Source organism: Herpailurus yagouaroundi, unplaced genomic scaffold (assembly GCF_014898765.1).
Source record: "Herpailurus yagouaroundi ecotype Mexico unplaced genomic scaffold, PumYag 215, whole genome shotgun sequence".
Classification (NCBI taxonomy): domain Eukaryota; kingdom Metazoa; phylum Chordata; class Mammalia; order Carnivora; family Felidae; genus Herpailurus; species Herpailurus yagouaroundi.
Window position 1 is genome coordinate 5,822,322 of NW_024412446.1, and position 11,821 is coordinate 5,834,142.

General features: G+C 49.8%; 1 protein-coding gene across 8 annotated transcripts in view; it reads left to right on the top strand.

Annotated features, from left to right (window-relative positions):
• KSR1 (kinase suppressor of ras 1) overlaps positions 1 to 11,821 on the top strand; it is a 164,412-nt gene that overhangs the window by 62,382 nt on the left and 90,209 nt on the right. The window contains exon 1 of one of the 8 annotated variants that reach the window (XM_040455298.1): positions 356 to 523. The exons of the other annotated variants lie outside the window; for them this stretch is intronic. The gene's annotated coding sequence lies outside the window, so the exon portion shown is untranslated. Of the gene's footprint in view, positions 1 to 355; positions 524 to 11,821 lie in introns of those variants that run through there. 8 annotated transcript variants of the gene reach the window in all.

The following is an 11,821-nucleotide window of genomic DNA, read 5'->3' on the forward strand; positions in this document are numbered from 1 at the left end:
TAGCGCAGTTATTTATTTTCTGGGCTGTGAGCTTCCTGGGGTTATAGCCATTGTTATAAACCAGTGCCTGGACAGAGCAGGCGTTCAGTAAATGTTGGTGGCGTGGGGGGGTGGATGCCTGTCTGGGGGGTTCTGTCGTCCTCCCATCTACCCTTCTGCATCTCAAGCGAGTCCAGATGAAAAACGCATGGCCAGGCAGAGTCAGGACAAACAAGACTGGGAAGGGGCTGTGTCCTTGGTCTCAGGAAGACTGGCTTACCTAAAGTGACAACCGCAGCTCCTCCTGTGCAGCCCCAGCCCTCCCTCCCCCTGGCCCTCCCACTCAGCTCCCTTTGGCAGGGGCAAAGATCCAGGATACTTGTCGCAGCTGGAATCTCTGGCTTGTGTTTGGAAATAAACAAGTTGGCCCCTCTCTCTGCCTGGGACTTTCCTTTATCAGGAGATACTCACAGGCCACCACCCAAGATGCGATTGCTTCTTTCCAGCGGTTGGAGAACTCTGGGGAAGACACGGAGGGCTCGCGGTGGGTCAGACACCCCCAAACTGTCCTTTTCTGTATTCACATTGGCTTGGGGGGAAGGCCTTGAGGGTGTGGGTTTCGTATGAAGTGATTGTGGGGGAGTGGATACAGAGGACTTTTTTTGCACCAAATGCTGCAGGAAGGAAAAGACTCTGTATCCACCTTGCAGGGAGATCTGATACGGGGAGAATAATGCAGACGCCCATTCTGAATATTGGCTGCCCAGCTCGGTTGCTGTCTGTAAAGGGGTCTATCCCCACATAGCAGCCAGGCAGCCTTTTGGGGAGAGGAGCACGGGGTGAGGGTGTTCCTGGGTGTCTGCTGTAGCTAATTCAGAGTATTCAGGGGCATGTTCCTGGTGGGGAGGATGGATATGGAGGCAAATGGGAGTATTTCCTGCCACCATCATGTTAGGTAGGAATTGGTGGTTCGGAAATAAATGTGGTATGGCTGGGGGGAAAGGCCCCTCTCTCACACCGCGCCTGCGAGTGGGCACAGCTACTCTAAAAAGGAAGTTGACTAGATTTCGTAAAGTTAGGGGGATGCACGTGCCCGGTAGCCAGAAATTTCGCGACTCTAGTGTCTGCGTTAGAAAAACTACCAAGCAGGCGCTCAAAGATGCACATCACAGTGCTTTTGATTATGAATAGCTGGGAACAACTAAATGCCTATCAGCAGGGAAATAGGTCAATCAATGATGGCGTATTTACATAATGTAGAGCTGTTCAGAGATCGACGTACGTGAATCAGCCATCGCCAGCTACGTTTAAGAGAAGATTGGTAGAAAGTCAAGTTGCAGAATCTGTGTAGGAATGATAACCGTTTTTGTAAAGTTAAAACCATCAAGACAATGTAGCAAAAAAATAGAAAATCCTAGAGAGGCAAGATACCCTCCAGTTTCACTGTTGTGGCTGCCTGTGGGGAGGGAGAGGAAGTAGAAGGTTCTGGGAGGACCGTAAGGGGAATTTTAACCTTACTGTAATGTTTCATTTCCTTTTAAAAATTTTTTTTAATGTTTTTATTTATTTTTGAGAGAGAGTGCGCGAGCAAGCAGGGGAGGGGCAGAGAGAGAGAGAGGGAGACAGAATCTGAAGCATGCTTCAGGCTCTAAGCTGTCAGCACGAGCCTGACACGACCCACGAACTGTGAGATCATGACCTGAGCCGAAGTCAGACTCTTAACTGAGCCACCCAGGGGCCCCTGTAATGTTTCATTTCTTATTAAAAATGCCTGAAGCAAATATGATAAAATGTTAACGTTTGTTAAATCTAGTGGTGAATATATATTATATCCCTCTCTGGTTTTGGATGTTTGAAGTATTTTATTTATTTAAAAAATGAGAGACCTTCCCTGTCAGTTAGTTGCTTATAACCTAGTAGGGAAAATTTGCAAATCAATAGCCAGGAGCCCCCAGATACGAATGTTGATGTTATTGACCAAGACAAGGAATGCAAAAGAAGACCACTTTGGATGGAATATTAGTAAAATTATATTCAGCTTTATTCACAGTGACATCAGCAAAGTAAAACCACAGTGATTCAAACAGGTTAATTTTCTTACACATAAAAGAGGTCTGGAGGTAGGTAGCCCTGGGTTGGTGTAGTGGATCCGCAAAGACATCGGGAAGTCACATTCCTTCCAGCTCACCCCCTCTGCCATTCCTTGTCCTCATGTCCCAAGATAGCTGCTGGAGCTCCAGCTATCACATCATCTTTCCAGGGAGTGGGTGGGTGAAGTGGGGAAGGATGTGTTCTTTATTCTTTTTGCAATTACCATATGACGCTTCCATTTAGATGTCATTGGCCAGACGTTAGTCATACAGCTGCGCCTACCTGCACGAGAGGCTGGAAACGGGCCAACAAATGATCAGCGTTCTGGTAGGAAGAGTGGAGAGTGGGAAGTGGGAGGCAACTAGATGACGAAAGGCAAGAGAGAATGAGGGTGGCTCAGACCTGCCGAGTGTGAGGTGCCTCTGGGCCACGCAGCAAGCTGTCCATTCACGAGTTACACAGATGGGCCTGGAGCTCGTGGAGGGGGGTGGGGTCCAGAGTTTCCGGTTAAGGGTTAAGGCGGTGTCGATATACAGGTGTTGGTGGGCGTCCTGGGAAGGAGCCTGCTGAGCCGTCAGAGGAGAAGGACAACCAGGAAGCCGGGGGCAGGCATGTCGTGGAGGAGGAGGGGCTCCCTGTGCCAGATGCCCTAGTGAGGTCAAGAAGTTGCACGTGGAAGTAAGACGAAGGCTGGGGGCATCTGCAAGATCAGGTGAGGTGGAGAGCCCGAGACAGATGGAATACTAAGAAACGAACAGCTGAGGGATGGTGTCAGGACCTTTGGGCCTGAAGGAAGAGGAGGGAAGGTGTTTTATTTAAACTTTTAAAAATGTTTATTCATTTTTTGAGAGACAGTGTGAGTCAGGGAGGGGCAGAGAGAGAGAGGGAGACACGGAACCTGAAGCAGGCTCCAGGCTCTAGGCTCTGAGCCGTCCGCACAGAGCCCGACGTGCGGCTCAAACCCACAAACAGCCAGATCACGACCTGAGCTGAAGTCGGACACTTAACTGGGAACGTGTTTTCTTAAAGTCAGAAAGACTTGAATGAGGGTTGAGAGGCCGAAGGACAGCTAGACCCCACTTCTCCTACCCCCAGCTGCCTTCAGAAGGAAGGAGGTGACCATGGGAGATGATGAATTCCAAGGGATGCAGAGAGGCAAACTGCTCTGTGTCGGGTCTCATACAGCGGGAAGCAGCGAGACCCCGGGATCAAGGACAAGCAGTTAGGTAGAAGCAAATAAGAGAACTGCTAGGCTACGGGAAGGAGGTTCAAACCCAAAACTTTGAGGAGATTCAACCCACTTGCACGTTTAGTTTTCTCCAAGAGCAATTAATGAAGCAGAGAGAGATTGGTTATCCGAGATCAGGAGGCACAGGCTGGGTGTCAGGAAAAGGCAGGGGCTGTGGGGTCCTGGGCAGGGGTGATAGTGGAGTTCAGACAAGGCTAAATTGTATTTGGTACTCTTTCCTAAGCTGCAGAGATAGATGGGATATATTCTAGAATATGCTCGTTAGAAATGATGAAAGAGTTAAAGTCTCGGCCATGAAGTTGTAACTGTCGGGGCATTCCTAGCACGGCTGAAAATCTGATCATTCTAGATACACAGAATTGAATGCTCTCAGTCACCCAAATCAGTGCTTCAAAAATCCTGGCTTTCGTTAATTTGCATACCACTTATTTAATAGTAAACTGTATCCACTTACTACTTTGGATGGGGCAGGCTATAGTCAACCAGGTTGTGTACTGCACAAGGGGCTGAGAGATGCTGAAATCCAGGCCTCCCCCTTTTGCCAGGCATGTGCCCTGTGCACAGCTGTGCTGTGTCTCCCTAAAGACAGAGGCACCCTCTTTCAACTGAGATAAAGGACTAGTTCTGGCCCTGACCTTGGGCAAGTTATGTAACCTCTCCGTGCATATTTCTTCTTCTGTTGTGAGGATAAGTGAGTTATCACATGTTAAGTACTCAGACCTGTGCTTGGCACATGGTAGGCACCGTAGAAGGATTAGCCGCTGTGATTGAATTTAATTGGGGACTGATCTGAGCTTCCGTCTCCTCTTCTGAAGATTTATCTTGTTGGGTTTGCCAAAGCATGGCATTTGGGGGGGGATGGGGCTCTTGATGGCTTATAGTTTGCCATTTCTTTCTGAGGATCCCTTCCAAATCTTAAGCTTTCCCGGAGCGTGTCTGCTTGCTCTTAAGGCAGCTGACCTTGGCATTTCTGGTGCTTTCTTCATCTGAAAAGATGATGGAGTGGTTGGGGCCAAGGACACACCCCAGGTACGCTGGCAAAACTTGCTGTTGAGAATTTTGCCTAAATTCTCTTCCTAAATGTAAGACTAGAGAGAGAGAGAGAGAGAGAGAGGGAGAGAGAGAGAGAGAGAGAGAGAGAGAGAGAGAGAGAGAGAGAGAGAGAGAGAGAAAGATGGGTTCCAGGGAGAATGAGAGCCGTACTCTCTAATCCAGAACTGTGGAAGGTGGGGCCTCACCCCTGTAGCATAACAGGTCTGCTTAGGAACTAGAAACTGACTTCGTGCCCATTTCCTCCTTTTGGACACAAGTCAGACCACCCAAGAAACATAAGAACATTAGACCAGGTCTAATCCTGGTTGTCACCATCCTTAGAAGAAACGTTCATGTTTTCTAGATTTTAGGACAGATACCTTTTCAGAGTGTGATGTTTCTGAAACGGGGGTGCATTGTACGCTGGCTTAATGGGACACTTTTTGTTTTCCCCAAATTCCCTTCTTAATATCCATGGTGTGTTTCATAAATGAGTATTCCTCCCTCACCTGTGTGCATCCAGAGTGAATTTTGTTTGGTCAGTAGAAAGGGATCTGACTTTGTTGACTTCTGAGAGAGAGTTGATACCCCCCCTCGCCCCCCCTCGCCCCCCCTCGCCCCCCTCACCCCCCTCACCCCCCTCACATGGGTCACATGGCCAGAAAATAATGGATCCAGAATTTGAGCCCAGCTCTGTCTGACCCCAAAGTTTGGTCCTTTCTCCACAGATAGGCCTGGTCTTTACTTCTGACTTCTGCTGTTTTCTGTCTACGATGCCCCCTTCTCCTCCCACTAAAATCCCTTGCATCATTCTTTCATTTTTGAATAACGTTACGTGTTTATGAAAAGAACACATGTTCTTAGAGAAAATGCAAAAAAAAAAAAAATCTCAAAGTAAGATTCTGTATTTCCAGTGTTTAAATTTTGATACATTTATTTTGCTAGAAACTAAATTGACCTCAGCAAAGCTGAAAAAAGAAAAATGAATGCTTTTAAAATGGCTTAAGGATAGATTGGGATTGTAGCGTAAATGTGGTTTTCTTCCCTTGAGTTGTTACCTGGCTGTAATATCACAGGCATCGCCCATGTCATTAAATATTCTTTTTTTTTTAAACGTTTATTTATTTTTGGAGAGACTGAGAGAGACAGAGCATGAGCAGGGGAGGGAGAGAGAGAGAGAGAGAGAGAGAGAGAGAGAGAGGAAGTCACAGAATCCAAAGCAGGCTCCAGGCTCTGAGCTGTCAGCACAGAGCCCGACGTGGGGCTCGAACTCACGAGCTGTGAGATCGTGACCTGAGCTGAAGTCGGACGCTTAACTGACTGAGCCACCCGGGAGCCCCAAATGTTCTTTAAAAAATGGGAATTTTAAGTTGCTGCAGTTTTCTGCTATAGAAACACACCAAAATGTAGTTCCCCACTTCCCCATGGGTGGCTATTTTAAGATCCACTTCTGTGAATAGCCCTGCGCGCATGCTTAATTTGTTTCTTTAGGACATATTCCTAGAAGCGGAATCAGCGCCACTTTGTAAGGCCACCGCCTGCTTCTCCGCTCTCTTCCCGGAAGGCTGGCTGTCCAGCTCTGCGCTCCCGCCACCGCGCCAGCCGGGGACCATTTGGAGTGGCTCTACGGCATCGCCACAACTCCCATTTGTTTTCATGTCATGTTTCCTTGCTTGTGATTATGGTGGAAGGGTTTGTTAGGATCGCCCAGGTCTAGAACTTTCCTTTGAGAGGAGTGAGTATGTTTCCTTGGCTATTTTACAGACCCTGTTGTGGGCTCTGCCTTGTTCTTCAAGACCCATTCCAGAGCCCGCCTTTTTCATGACCCCTCTCCTGCTACCTGCCATTTCTCTGAAGCTGGAAGTTTGTTTTAATTTAGTTTGTTTTTGAGAGAGAGATACAGAGTGTGAGCAGGGGAGGGACAGAGAGGGAAGGAGACATAAAATCCGAAGCAGGCTCCAGGCTCTGAGCTGTCAGCGCAGAGCCCGATGTGGGGCTCAAACTCATGAACCCTGAAATCATGACCTGAGCTGAAGTCGGACGCTTAACCAGCTGAGCCACCCAGGCACCCTGGGTCTTACGCGTTTCTGTATTACCTGGAGGGCCTGGCACAGTGCTAGGTAACTAGCAGTTGCTCGATATGGATGGATGGATGGATACACATGGTTCTTAAAAAAAAAAAAAAAATCAGCAAAATGAATCTAATGTCATCTTGTCACATCGTTTTCTTCCTTTCTTCCTCTTTCCCTTCTGAATCAGTGAGGTTTTGCTCCATCTGATCCTTTCAGGGCTTTCGTGGGAAGGCTGGCCGTGGTGGCCCCAGCACAGCTCTGCATCAGGTAGGCTGGCTGCCTGCCCAGACTTTTGTCCCCTTCCTGGAACAGAAGCACCATCACCCTCCGTTTTCCTCGTTTGACAATTTAAACTGTAGAATTACCGCTAATCACCTTACAAAAATCAGTATGCGGTCATTCTAGAACATTTGGAAAACAGAGAAGTAGAAGGAAGAAAATGATGACCTGTAGCCCTCCCACTGAGACGCGTCTTGCTCGTGGCTGACATTCTGCCATGTTTTCTTTTAGCTGCAGTTTTGAGGCCAACGTGTTGTAAGCATCTCTCCTGCGATTCTTTGGGCCCGCCTTCGTCACTCAGTAGAATAACACAGAAAAGCTCCCTGTGTTTTTGTAAACTTGTTCAACGGTTTAATGGTATCGTAAGTGGTTTTGCCGCAACCCACTCGGGGCTGCTTTCCCAGGTGGGTCTGTGGGTTGTTCCCACTGTGTCACTCTTGTGAACGGGGATGTACAGGTTGTGCACAGTGTTTCTCTAGCTTCTCTAAGCTGCGCTCCCAGGGTAAGAGAGCTGTACCAGCCCTTCCCCTCGTTCTGTTCCGTTCTGTTCCCTTTGTGGCTGGTGCCCCATTTGCCTCTTGGTTCATGTTTCTTAGTATCCGTGTGTAGCAACGTGTTGAGAAATGGCTTCCTTCGTAGGAGGAAAGCTCAAATGCTCACCTTGAGGAGGCCGCACAGGAGCGCAGAATCATGGCCTGTGGGCATTGGGACCTCAGTGTCGCCTGGCCAGCCCCTCCTGCCCTCCTAGGCGCCGGGGTGCAGAGGATGCAGGGGAGGAAAGGCTTAGCCTTTGCAGGGGCCACAGGCCTCAGACCCGGCAGAGCTGCTCTCCCCGGTAGTAAGCTCAGGTCTCTCTCCTAAGTCCCCGTAGGAGTTTGTCGTGAACGCCCGGGTCCCTTTCCTGGCTGGTCCCAGACTTGGGTCCTGTGTGGCACATCAGTCCTGGATTAGTCCTATAGAGCTGCCAGGATGGGAGCAGTTCTCGAATTGTCTTCAGCCCCACTGCTCTGAAGAGCTGCTCGGGGCATGCCATTGAGGTCCTGACACCCAGATCCCGCTTGAGGGGCTGCAGTTACAAAGGCCCCGAAAGTCCAGGGCTTGGGCTATGGAGGCACACTGCCTGGGCTCACACCCTGCCCTGGACAGTTGTTTGTTTCAGTGTCATACTTTCGTCCCCATGTGGGTATAATAACACCTCCTCCAATGACATGAGTTAGCATTTATACACTTCTGTAAATAGTCCCGAATTTGCTAAGTAAGAATAGGGAACCAGAGGCCCAGCTAAGCTTGTTCACGCAGCAGGTTGAACCCAGGCGGGAAGAGCGCTGGACGGGACCCAGGAGACCGGAAGTCTGTCCTGGCACTGCCTTTTGGCTTTCCGTATGACTAGGTCTCTGTCCTGCCCTGGGCCTTAGTTTCCTCGTTCATTACATATGTGAAGTGACCTTAAAGGCTCTTCTAATTTTAGAACACTGTAGGATTTTGTGGTTTAAAGATATTTCAGAGATCTCAAGAAGGGTCGAATCCTGCCAACAGCTCCTCCTGGTTGGCACGGTCCTTGGCCAGGGGTGACTGCAAAGACTGGCAGGCAGGAGATCCGGAGCCCTTCAGGGTTTGTCTGGAGTTTTCTCTGCATCTGGAGGGTGAATTCAAGTATTTGGGTCACCGGGAAAGGGACTTTCAGAGAACCGGCCTCCTTGGGGATGTGAGGCAGGTGCCGTCTCGCACGGCAGAGTGGGGCTGAGGTGTGGCCAGCTCTGCCCACAGGGCTCACTGCTTGCCCTGAGGTCTGTGTGTGAGTGAAATCGGGTCTGATGCAAGAGCCTGGGTGCATCTCTCTACCTCGAGCTATTACGTCAGACGGCTAAATATGCACAGCTCTTGCAGTCGGAGACCCAGCAGTAGGGTCTTGCTCTGTGTCTCTCTGTGGACAGGTAGGAAGGAGTAGGCCGCTGAGGAGGGAAGGACTGTGTGTGGAGGAAGGGGGTTAAGGCTGGGAGATTTTCTTCCAGGTTCCGCTGGTCCTCTAGGCCTTCTAGAAGGTTCTGGCCTCCTACTGGCAAGGTGGCAGAGTCTCACCTGGGTCTGGGCGCAGCACAAGTGATGTGCCTACCTATGCCAATGCCGGTAGAGCACAGTGGGTAGAGCTTGGTGTAGGGCGGCCTAGGATAAGATGAAACCCAGTGCGTTGAGTCAGGAGGGGCAGCGGAGGGGCATTAGGTCCTCCTGGGTTTAAGTTGGCTCTCAACCCAAGACTCTGGGTTCTCTGAGTCCTTGTTTATAAATGAGGATCCTCATACAAAGATGTTCCGCGCTGGCCTGACTCCCAGTAGGTGCCCCAAACACGTCAGTCAATCAAGGATGTCATAGAGCCTGTGCTTAGAGCATGGACTCAGCAGGTAAACTGCCTGGGTTCAGATTTTCACTCTGCCATTTATTAGCTATGTGACTTGGGACTGCTCCTTGGCCTCAATTTAGCCCTCTGTGACATGGGGTTGGTGTTAGGGCCTGCCTCACAGGTTTGTTCTGAGGAGTAAGTGACAATATATACGAAGCACTTAAAGGGTGTCTGGCGCATGTTAAACATCTTGTCGGTGTGATTTACCTAATTTCTGCAATCAGTTGCGGTCAGTTGATTTCCTGGGAGGTTGGCAGGCCACCTGCTCTGTTTGTTTGGAAATGGGTCCTCTCTGCCCAGCTGGAGCTCGTCCAGGGTGGCAGGTGTGCTCGAGCATGTGTCTTTAAGCTGTGTCAAAGAATAGCGCCCGTTATAACAGCCTGTGTGCCAGGCCCCGGTGGTTGCTCTGCCCGCCCCTCCCCTGCTCTCCTTGCCTTGCTTCCTCAAGTTGTGTGCATCTTTAAAAAAAAAAAAAAAAAAAAAAGGTTTATTTTTTAATTTTTTTAAGTAATCTCTACCTGCAGTGAGGGGCTCAAACTCACGACCCCGAGATCAAGAGCCTCCTGCTCTACCGACTGAGCCAGCCGGATGCCCCCAGTTGTGTGCATCTTAATAGTGGTCCTGGTTGACTCGCTCTTCTGCTCCAGCCCCTCGCAGGGGCTCACGTAGTACGGTTGTTGACCTGCTCTTGACTTCCTGGAAATAAAGAGAGGGTCAGGAAGGCCCTGCCCTTTGGCGTGCTCTTGCCTTACCTGGCCTTGTCTTCATTTGCCCCCTTTCAAGGAACACATGGGAGTAGCTTGGGATTTGCCATGTAAATGGAGTCATTCAGGAACATGTTTAAGGAATCTTTTTTTAAAGTTTATTTTAATTTGCTTTGAGACAGAGACAAGAGAGAGCAGACGGAGGAGGGGCAGAGAGAGAGGGAGAGACAGGATCCCAAGCAAACCGTGAGATCATGACCTGAGCCAAAGTCAAGAGCCAGACGCCCAGCCACCCCAGGCGCCCCAGGAACATGTCTAAGAATCTTAAAGCAATAAACATGTCAGTTTAGCTGCTTTCAACGATAACACGGAACTCGAATTTTTATTATAAAGGTGGCTGGTGATGAGTGTTAACAGTCTTCCAGGCCTAGAGCCAAGCACTTTATATTTCCCTCCTGTGAAGGCAGTACTGTTATTACCCCATGTTAGAGACAAGAAAATGGAGGCGTACAGGGGCACCTGGGTGGCTCAGTTGATTAAGCATCTGACTTCGGCTCAGGTCATGATCTCATAGTCCGTGAGTTCGAGCCCCACGTCGGGCTCTGTGCTGACAGCTCAGAGCCTGGAGTCTGCTTAGATTCTGTGTCTCCCTCTCTCTGACCCTCCCCCATTCATGCTCTGTCTCTCTCTGTCTCAAAAATAAATAAACATTAAAAAGAATTTAAAAAAAAGCAAAGAAAATGGAGGCGTACAAAGGTTCACTTCAGCTGCTCGTGTTAAGGCAACTGGACAGCGGGTAGGGCTGGGATTGGAACTCGGGTCTGTTAGGCTTTAAGCCCGAGCGCCCGGCCATCCCTCACCATACTGCCGCTGGCTGGCATTCCTGGGCTGGTTCGTCAGTGGCTTTCTGTTATCTGAGGCCGTTCTCGCCCTCCGCTAGTGGTCTTGTGGAGGATGTGAGCCCACTTCGCGCCCTGTCAGCTGTGGCACACAGGGCTCGGCGGAGAAATCCGGTGGTCTTTGGCCAGTCGTTAGAGAGGGTGGTCTTCCACTGCTCCTTGTCTCCCAGAGCTGACGTCACATCAGCCCCACTGCATTTCCATCTCAAACCCCATATATATACATATATTTTACACCTTCCTCTGCAGTGGCCCTAGTGAGACTCCGTGGTTTAGGAGTGCTTGGTTTTAATCTACTGACTGAAAATCATGCTGTCCCCTCCCGGGTTGTGGTTGGAGGAGAATACCTCGCGCTCTGGGCTGCTTGTTTCTGTCTCTCGGTGCTCCCTTTTCCGGCAGGGAGACTGCACGTGTGTCAACAGATCAATCATCGACACCTGCATTGGGACACTTGCCTTTTGAGGCTTCCCCCCCAACCTCCGATCCCAGTCTTCCCGTCAGCTGTCAGATCCCAGGCTTTCCCACGAATGAGGCTGCAGAGAAGGTAGATGGGGACAGATATGTGCTGGGCACTTCTAGCAGTCCAGCTGCTGGGCATGTATTATATCATTTTTGTCCTCACAGCCACCTTTTGAGCCCCCCCTCCCCACATCCTTTACAAAAGAGGAAATAAAGGCTCAGAGACATTCTGTCAATTGCCCGTGGTCCCTTAGCTTAGCATGGGGGTGAGATTTTTTTTATTATTAGTTTTTAATGTGTATTCACTTTTCAGAGAGAGAGGGAGAGAGGGAGCACGCTAGCGGGAGGGGGGCAGAGAGCAAGGGAGACACAGAATCTGAAGTGGCCCCAGGCTCTGAGCTGTCAGCACAGAGCCTGATGTGGGACTTGAACCCACGAACCGTGAGATCATGACCTGAGCCGAAATCGGAGGCTCAACCAGCTGAGCCACCCAGGGGGTGGGGGTGAGATTTGAACTTGGATCTATCTGGTACTAATCCCCATGACCAGCTGGACCCACTGCCCTTAATAGGGTATCATGTTTCCTGCATGTATGGGTTGGGGAGTGCCAGACAGAACCAGTAGCCCTAGGCTGGCTGGAGAAAGCTTCTCTTAGGTCT